Source organism: Octodon degus, unplaced genomic scaffold, assembly GCF_000260255.1.
Source record: "Octodon degus isolate 3935 unplaced genomic scaffold, OctDeg1.0 scaffold00394, whole genome shotgun sequence".
Taxonomy (NCBI): domain Eukaryota; kingdom Metazoa; phylum Chordata; class Mammalia; order Rodentia; family Octodontidae; genus Octodon; species Octodon degus.
Window position 1 is genome coordinate 202547 of NW_004524970.1, and position 10739 is coordinate 213285.

Sequence of the window (10739 nt, forward strand, 5' to 3'; positions counted from 1 at the left end):
GAAACCTCTACAAAATGTGACTTAAAATAAAGTTTTCCTTCTTTACCTTGTCGGTATTGTGTATTTGTTTAAGTAATGATAAAAGTAAGACACCAATCTTACTTAAAATTTGAAAAGGGGTGCAGAAAGGGCCTTAAGCTGCACATTGGTACTGGGGACAACTCCACCCTCCTGGGAAGCCAGTTTGCCAAAGAAGTGAGGACAGGGCTTTTGTCCACTCCCACTAGGAGCTCTTTCCCAGGATAGATCAGTGTGTTTCACAGTTGTGAGCTCAAGGGGACAGCGAGGGTCTCTTACAGCTGGACAGTCCTCGGCCACCAGGACTTCTGTGGGCTGTGCAGGCTGGGAAACACCATGGCTGGGAGACCATGTCCAGCAGCCCCAATACCTCTGCTAACAGAGTAGAGTGGCTGTTGGTGTTTGGAAACCTGGAGATGTCCCCATGTGGACAATGCTCCCAAGACATCAATGTGTGTTAAGTTCTGTGCACACTGTTGTGGGGACCACTTTTGAGTCTGATGTAACTTGGCCTGCTGAGCTTTAGCCTTAGCAAGAAAGAAGTGGGAAATACTCCTGAAAAGTAAACTAAAATATGCAACTATGAATTATTTTTATGTGGTTTTTCAGCTCACTTATCAATATGGACACTTTTTCTCAACATTTTTTCCATCTAGTGGAGACAGTGATCTAAATTCTGAATCTGAGTTTCAAAAAATGTTAATTGATGAAAGTTTATGTGATAAAACCAATTATCAGACCCTAAAACTTGAGCACACAAGGTTGCAGGATGTGTACATAAAATCACAAAACAAACTGAAGCTCCTGTCAAGTGAAAAAAACAAACCAGAAAAAATCCAGTTGCTGCTTGAGGAACTAAGAGGAGAAGTAGTAGTGAAAAACTAAAGATTTAGAAGATGAGAAAAGGGCAGGTATTAACTCTGCAAAAATTGGAATTGTTAATAGCCCAGATACAATAAGAGAGAAACTCCAATGTGAAAGTGTTCTCAGAATATGGCTGAAGAAGTGGAAAAGTATAGAGCTGAAGAATTGGAACACCAGAAAGAAGAATTTGAAAGTAGTTTAGGAGAAAAAGTGAACTATGAATCAGAGGTTGCATGACTGGAGAAGGATAAAGAAGGCCTACATAATCAGCTACTTAGTCTTGATTCCACAAAGGAGAGAAAATGAGTGCAGCAACTCATTCGAGAAAAAGCCCATTAGAATCAGAAATTAAAAGGCTTAGAGAATGAAGTAGCAGAATTGAGGGCTGAAAAAGAATTCTAGTGCTCAGGTAGAAAATGTCCAAAGAATGCAGGTAGAGCAGTTGTCTGAGATGCAGATTATAGTCACATCCCCGGAAGCTGAAAAATGGTGAAGTTGCAGGGTGAATGCTTGGAAAAACAGCTACAGTCAATCAGTGAACAAAATATTTGTTTGCATTCCATAAAGCTGACTGAAAAATGAATACATTGTGAAGTAAATTGAATGAGATAAAACACTCAAACAAGCTAGAAATAACAGACATCAAACTAGATGCAGTAAGAACTATGAGTAAGCTCGAAGGAGAAAGAAATAAGATTCAAAGTGAACTGGATAGGCTACAGTCAAATAATGAAATTCTCAAATCAGCTCTTTAGCAGCAGAAAATGTTCTTTGTAGAAAGAGTGTGAGTTAATACATAAGTGCAAGTTGCCAAGGAAAAAGGTTATCAAAAATTTGTGGAGTTACAAGATGAAAAGCTGAAACTTCAGAGCTGATTAGTGGATTTAGAGAAAATAAAAATGGAGCATGGGATTTAGAGACAATGTGAAAAGGATCAGCACAAGGAGAAACTGCAGGCTTCACAGATGGCAGAGGAGTCATGCAGAATGGAACTTCAGAGTATTAGGACAAAACTTCCATAATTAACTGTGAATATTGAAAATACAAAGAAAAAATACAAAATTCTGATCTGAAACAGCAAATTAGTAGTTTGCAGGTGCAAGTGACCTCACTGTACTAATCTGAGAATGAACTGCTGAATTCAAAACAAATGCTGAAGGAAATGGTGGATAGATTAAAGCAAGAATGCTGTAATTTAAGAAGGCAAGATGAAAAAGACATTGGAAGAAAAATAGGTACAGTAGTTAAAAGAAAAGCCTTCCAGGGCTGGCCAGATAGCTCAGAGTACTAAAACGACTGCTTAGTGAGACACAAGGAGCAGGTTTGATCCAGGACCTGCCATGCCAGCCCCACCCCTGGAGCATGCTGAGACAGCAACTGAGACTAGGCATGGTGCCACGTGCCCATAATCCCAGCACTTGGGAGGCTGAAAACAGGAGGATCACTATGAGTCCGATCTGTGTAGTGAGACCCTGCAGTTCCTATACTAAAATACATTAAAAAAGAAAATCACAAGCTTGATGAACATATCATGATCAGAAAAGAGAAGTTTAATCAGGCTAAAGAGAAACTACAATGAACTTCAGCTGTTCAGAAAAAGAGACCATCACTTCATGAGAAAAACTTGAACACTGCAAGAAAAAGTGGAAAATTTGGAGGCAAAAAAATTAGAAACAGAGAATCAGGTGTTCAACAGGCAAAATGTTCCATTTGAAGAATATACAAGGCGTCCAAAAAGACTAAAGGATGTAGAGAGAAGACAAAATGAATTTCTATGTCTAATTTTACTTTCCAATGTACCTCAAACAGCATCTATCAGTCTGGTCAGCTTTCATTCATTGGCCCTGGCCCCAGGCATGGAACTAAGGTTCTCTTCTCATATTTAGGAAGAACATCAAAAGGAGCTCTGTGTCCTTCCCAAAGGACTAGAAGTATTAGAATCAACACAAAGAAGACAACAAGAGGAACTCAGATGTCCTGGAGAGTGGTGTTCTTGCAAAAAGACGAACAGATCAAAGGAGGCAAAAATCTCAGACTGAGTAAGGTGTGAAGTTTTAATATATGTGGCATTAAGCTACTTCACTACTGTTTTTCAAAGTACTTGGATGTGCCTCAAGAAAAAATGTAGCAGCTGTAACAAATGAAGCACTAAAAGAAACAATTATACAGGTATTTAACATATATGTTGAAGACCTTTAGAGAATATAAATAATAAATCAATGAAAGGAACTAATTAGAAAGTCGTTATAAAATCAGCTTTACTTTGAATTTTTTGGCATTTTGCTTAAAATATGTCCATATTGCAAGTTCTATTTTACTTATCTTCCTGCTTAGGCAGAGTGCAGTGGCTGGGGTTTGATCCCGGGCATGCCATGCTGGCCCAACTCCAGGGCGTGCTGAGATAACGATTGAGACTGGGCATGGAGGAATGCGCCCAATATCCCAGTGCTTGGAAGGCTGTAAACAGGAGAATCACTCTGCATCTTATCTACAGAGTGAGACCCTTAAGACCCTGTGGACCCTGCCTTAAAAATACAGAAAAAATATTTTTCCTTATCTTTGAGGTACTTGACAATAACAAAATCAGTAAAAACCTTGTGGTTTACATTAAGATTTAAAAACTTATATTTTTTGGAAAAATAAGACAATATTAATTTATTAAAGACCTTAAATATTTTACCAAAAATAAAATAAAAGATCAGACATAAATCAGTGCAACTGGAGATTGAAAAGCTGATACCATAATGGACACAGCCAAAATCCACAAAATTGTTAGCAACTACTTTATAAATATTTAAGTCGAAAAACTGGAAAACTCAGAAGGAATGGAGATATTTCTGGTTAGCTATTAAAGACTAAATATGCAACAAAAAGACTTAAATATCATGAGCAATTTAATAACAGGCAACAAAATTGAAGCAGAAATAAAATCACTACCAAGTAAGAAAAGACCAGAACTTCGTGGGTTCATAAGGAGATTCCACAAGAACATCAAAGATCTAAATGAATAGCCCTCAAACTGTTTAATGAAATTAAGAGGGAAAGAGTATTTTCCAAAATCAATATTGTAAGCTAAAATTATCCTGCTCCTTACACCAGACAAGAATCCAAACAAAAATGAAAGCTATAGCTCAATATTTCTCAGAAACATAGATGCAAAAATCCTTTAAAAGATACTGTACTATCAAACAGCACAAAAACTCATTAAAAAGATCAGATATACTGACCAAGTACATTTAATCCCAGAGATGTAAAGATGGCTCAACATCTGCACATCAATAAGTGAAATTTATCACATAACTAGAAACAAGGAAAGAAATCATATGATCTTAAAAGATGTAGAGAAAGTATTTGACAAAATCTAACAGCAACTTATAATAACACTAAAGAAAATAGGTAAATAGGTAGAGAAGACAACTCAATTTGGTGAAAGACATTTATGACCAAACAACTGCCAACATCATATTAAATATGGAACAACTGAAAGATTTGTCTCAAAATTAGGAACATGAGTATGCCTATTATACCCTATTCTGTCAAATGTAGCTTTCAAAAAAAATTTATAGTAGCTATAAATTTGAAGCAGCATCTAAGTCCATTAACCAATGAATGCATATGAAAATTATATATTTATACATAATGAGGTACTATTCTGCCATAAATAACGATAAAGGAGTTATTTACAGGAAAATGGTTGCACATTGAGACCATAATTTTAAACAAAATAAATCAAACAGCATGTTTAAGTATCACATATTTCTCTTATATGAGAAATCCAAAATATAAACAGTGCAATTAAAGATAGCAGCAAATGGGAAGATACAACTTTAGCAAAACAAGGAAGAGACCAAAAGGAGGCAAGAAAAACAACAAAAATAGATGCAACTTGACAACATAATGTTAAATGAAGTCAGACACAGAAGCTTAACTATTACATGGTTTATTTTTTATGAGATTATATGTATTGAATATGTAATATATTGCATTATTTATATGCTATTATTTATTATATATTCAGTTAAAGAATAAAATGAAAGGTAGTTAAAGAAGTAGGACAAATGCAAATACTTCCAAAAATTGTACATTGTGTTGTTTCAAAAATACTTTAATGTGTATGTTAAGTTTCTTTTTTCTTTTTCTTTTTTTTTGTGCTTCCAGGGATTGATCTCAGAACCTTGTGCTTGCTAGGTAAGCTATCTCCCTGGTAAGTTAATTTTTTTATACTAGTTTCTCTTAGCACATTAAGAATAATTTTTGTGTTATTATCTGTTTCTTCTTTGTGAAGGGGAACTTTTTGTCTATTTCTTGTACTTGAATAACTATTTTGAAGGTACTAATATGTGGGACATAACACTGGATTATAACAATTTATCACATATATTTCTACACTAAATATTTATTTTATAATAATAGCAACTGGTTGTATATCTTAGAGGATGTGAATAGGGTATACGGAAAGCAAACTTTGTGTTTACTGACTTTGGACGATAAGAACAACAAGGCGTGTGCCTGTGTGAATTAGTGTCTAAACTGGGATTTTCACACACATAAACCTCTAACATACTTTTACATGTTTATATGAGTATCATAAGGGGTAAACCATACCCAAATCACTCTTCTGTTCTATAAACATGTATGTTATCATAAGTGAAATAGGGATATGACTCACAGTAGCTGTTCTGGAAAATTCAAAAACCTGTTTGTGCATTCACCTACTTGGCAGACAATAATTGAGGTGTATACAAGAAATCTCAGGTAGCAACTGGTGTTTTACCAATAAAATGCTCACTGCTAAATTTCTGTCCATCTAGGATTTGCCTTTTAAAGTTTTCTTTCAATTTTTTTCTGATAGAAGTAGCCCAGTTCATTACAATAGCACATGAAATAACAGATTTACAAGTTTTTGAGGTCAACATTGAATCATCAGATCATTCATGCACACATTTTGAAGACGTTAATAATTTTGATGTTGATTATGTGATCCAAAGTTCTTGTGACAATAAAACAGAGCAAGAATCAACTGATACAGACACAGAGAATGCAGAGTTTCATGACTCAGACCACAAGGAAAGCAGCAATATAGTATACATTCAAGTAGTAGAAATGGTGTGAAATTGTCACACAACAAAGTGGAATGATCAAATTTTAAACTAAGTCTGCAAAAATGCTGATGATATTAGTGTGAAACGTATTGGACAGAATGCCAGCAATATCATCCAATGTTGGATATTGTTTTTTTTAAATAGAATAAATGCTACAAGATATTGTGAAGTATACAAATTTGAAATCCAACTTAACATTTTGAATGCATCAATACCCCCACTGAAAAATGCATTAATTGTGATATCTCACTCTCTGAGCTGAAATAAACCATAAGTCTGTTATATTTACCAAAGTATTAGACTTGTAATTACAGAAACAAAAAAGACTTAAGTAGGGCTGGGCAGATAGCTTGGCTGCATAAGCACCTGCCTGGCAAGCAAAATGTCCTGAGTTCAATTCCCGGTACTGCACGCTGTGTTGGCCCCAGAACCCCAGACACCTTGTGCTGGCCCTGAAACCAGGCATGGTGGTGCAGGTCTGTGATTCCAGTGCTGGGAAGGCTTAAACAGGAGGATCACTATGAGTCTGAGTTGCATAGTGACACTGTGTATCAAAAGACTAAAGATAAAAAATACAAAAAAAAAACAAGTGCTTAAAAAGAGTTAGGAAAAATTGATAAATGTGAGCTTAAGGTTTGTAGAATAAGATGGCATTAAGGAGATCTGGTTTACTTTCAGATTATCTCAGGATTGATTAGAAAACCACCCATGAAAATAGAAAAACAATTGATAAACTGGCTGAGGGATTTTTGGGTAGTTGTCAAGCAACTTACATAACATATGAATACATATCTGTTCATGAGCATCTTGTAGTATTTCATGGTTCTTGTAGGTTCAGACAGCATATTCCCACAAAGACCTTCAAAGTGTGGCATAAAAATTTTTACCGTTGTAGATACATTGGCTTTTTATGCATTCCATTTAGAAATTTACCCTGGAACTCAGCCTCCATGTTGTTATTAATATGCTAATAAACTAAATTATGTTGTGAACAGATCTTTGTTTCCATCTCCCAAACTAATCAGAATGTGATATGTGATAATTGGTTTACTAGTTTCTAATTGATATTATACTTCCTAACAGAGCACATGTTGAATAGCATAGGAACTATATACAGGAACAAACTCGAATTTCCAAATGAAATTGTCTTGGTTACTCTTCTCTCATTGCTGGGACAAATACCCGACATTCAAAGTAAAGGAAAGAAAAGTTTAGTTAGCTCACAGTCACTGGAGGTTTCATTGCATACTCAGCTGGCTCCAAGGCAGAGGGCCACAGGGCACAGAGTAAACTTTCATGTTTGGGCAAAGAGCAGATGCAAAAGGAGTGGCAGTAGTTCAGGCAGTTAGCTAGTCTCTCTCCCCTCCTAACATTGTAATGCAGAATATCTGCATCAGGGCACTCACACCCAAAAACACTGCATTAGATCAAAAATCAGTCACAAACTCCAGAAGCCACCCCATGACTGCATGAGGCTTTGGGGGAGCAACTAGACACAAAAAATAACAAATTTTGCAATTTCAAAACAGAGAATTGTACAGTACAATCTTTTGGTTTCAGAAAGATATAACATTGGTCTTGTATATGGCAAAAATAACAAACTAGTACTGCTGATAACAACATTGTACCATGGTGGAAATATTTATATGGTAATCTCAGCGAAATGAAAGGCTGAGATGGGTACTTCCTATAACAAACAAAAGGTATAAGAGGTATTCTTGATGGGTTATCCAGCAATTGTGATGTCATTCAAAACAAAAATCATTGACCAATACTTGGGTTTTACTCAGTCCTAAATATGTGTGGTGTAAGTATTTGATAGTTTATAAAGAAAACAACTAGTGCTAAGTATCATGGAGAATTTTTCTTAGAAGATTGCAACTGGAACTCATAAGAGATAATTTACAGCAGAAGAAAAACAAAAAAAATTCTGCCAGCCGTAGGACTTACATTTTAAATTGAAAACTAATATTTTATGTTCCTTTTAAACCAAAAAGAAGTGCTGGCCAGATAGCTCAGCAGATTAAAGCACCTGCTCAGGCAGATACAGGGCCCGGGGTTCGATCACCAGAGTTCAATGCCAGGCGGGCTCCCGGGGCACGCTGTGACAATGATTGAGATGGGGAATGGTGGCACACACCTGTAATCCAAGCACTTGGGAGAGAAAACAGGAGGATCACTACAAGTCCAATCTATACAGTGAGATCCTGTAGACCCAGAATGAAATTCTGTGAACAACTTAGTCATATAGTTGAGACTCTTATATCGATGCTTTTGCAATAATAATAATGTTTATAATTACTCCACTACCTCCAAAAATTTAAGCAAAAGCATGAATAACTAATCTCTAGCATTAAAACTTATATAAATGTTTGCATCTCAGCTCAGCAGATTAAAGTGCCTGTTTAGGCAGAATACAGTGGACAGGAGTTTGATACCCAGAAGGATGTGCCAGGCTGGCTCGCGGGGCATGCTGAGACAGTAATTGACACTGCGCATGGTGGCACAAGCCTGTAATCCTAGTGCTTGGGAGACTGAAAACAGGAGAATCACTACCAGTCTGATCTACATAGTAAGACCCAGTGAACCCTGTCCTAAATACATTTAAAGAAAAGAAATTAAAAAATGGAAATTATCCATATATGTAGAATGTTGATCAAACAGAAAATTTAGCTGGAATTTCATGTGAGCTCTAAAATTTATAAGGAAATAGCACATACAAGATAAAAATGCTATAGTTCCTGTAACACTTAAGGTTATTAAAACTATAAAGTTATTGTAATATAAAGATATACTCTGTCAAATACTTGGCAGAGTTTTATAAACGTTTGTTTCCTTACATTTTATAGGGTAGAGAAGTCTGTTCTGGTATTTTATAGGCACTTTCTTGTTTACTAATTTCTTTACATGCCTCAGGAAGTGTGGAATTAACAAAAAGCAAAAGGCTAGAGAGAATAAAATGTCAATTCTGTCCTTTGTTGACTATTTTGGTTTATGTAGTTCTGTGTTTTGATTTAATACATTCAAATGGAATCAATCCAAATGTCATAATAGAGGAATATGAAATAATACCTTTATTTCTTCTCCTAAATCTGACCTAGGTGTCAAATACTTCCATTGTTTATGATCAGTTTGTATAATATGTATCCAGACTTTTTTTTTCAAATTATAGCTAGTGGAATTATTACATTGCCAAAAACCATAGAGAGTTATTTTTCAATGGCTCTTACAGCTTAATTGTTCATAAGTGGAGTTCTACATGCTCATTAACTTTTCACTAAACAATATTTGAATTTTCTTTTCTGTCAGAGTTAGTCTATTCAATTACTTCATCTTAATTGCGTTTGATATTTCAGACAGTAGAAAGAGAAGTAGGAAAATTATGATTAGTTATTTACTTAAACATCTAACAGAAAAATATTTATGATAATTCAGATTCCACCAATGAAAGGTTGGCTGCATTTGTAACGAATTAATTCAAGCAAAATGTGAATCTATTATTATTCTGAAATGCGCATCAATTCTGTATGACATAAGCACTATGAGAGCACTTTTAAGTATATTTTCCTTAAAGGTGCAGATACCATACACTCCAGTTAATTCACCAAAAGATAATATTTTGTTTTAGCAGTAACTATGTTAAATAAGTTTAGCAACAAACCTTGCCCTTGACAGCTGATCTGGTTCTTCATCCTCTGCCATCTGTAGGTGATGTCTTGCCGCATTGGCTTGTTTTCAGAAAGAATGCTGTTTTATTACTTTGGCCAGAAACTCCCTTATCTTTGGTAATTTCTTTTAGTAATATTTCATTCACTGAAGATTTGTGACTATTAAGTTGTCTTCCATTCCCCCAGTACTGGGGATAGAACTCAGGACTTTGTGTTTGCCAGGCAAGTGCTTATTCTACTGAGCTATCTCCCAAGCCTCTTGTTAAGTCATTTTAAGTGATTTATAAAGGGAAAAGTTTTCCATGTGAAACTTAAGAATTTGAAGGGCTGGCCAAATAGCTTAGCAGATCAAAGCACCTGCTTAGGCAGACACATGGGCTTGGCCAGCAGTTTGATCCCCGGGCCTGTAGCGAGTCCTATCTATGCAGTGAGACCCTGTACACCTTGTATACTCTGTCCTAAACACACACACACACACACACACACACACACACACACACACACACACAAATTTGAATCAATTTTACTTCATTTTGTGGATCAATCTGTAATATTCTAGAAATAAAATTGATGGCCACGTAAGTAATATATTTTAATCTTTGCGTGAAACACATTACTAGTAAAATGGGTCTTATGGTGTCAATATATATTTTTATTTTAATAAAAATATTTCACTCAAGTAATGTTGCTATTTTATTTTTAAAAATATTTTTATGTATATATTTGGCACAGGGTCTCACTAGGCAACTCAGACTCACGATGATCCTCCTGTCTCAGCCTCCTCAATGCAAGGATTGCAGGTGTGCAAAACCACACTTGATTTTGGTGGCCCGCTCCATGCGCCTGGAGTTTAAATGCTGGCATGGTCTGTGGTGCAGAGGGTTAAACCTGGGTTTTTGCGCTTGCTAGGCAGGTGCTCCTAACACCAAGCTATCTCCGAAGCCCATGTTGCCCATGTTGTTACTTTAGATTATATGTAAACATTAGGTGATATATGGATCAGGTGATTTGTTTTTATTTTAGACATCAGTTACCTTACATGTTTTAGAATGTTTGCAATGTTCATTATTGAAAAATGCAAACAATG

General features: G+C 35.7%; 1 pseudogene; it reads left to right on the plus strand.

The window, feature by feature from the left end:
* The first annotated feature begins 681 nt into the window (after positions 1–681).
* On the plus strand, positions 682–2921 carry LOC101571218 (annotated as a pseudogene).
* Positions 2922–10739: the final 7818 nt, after the last annotated feature.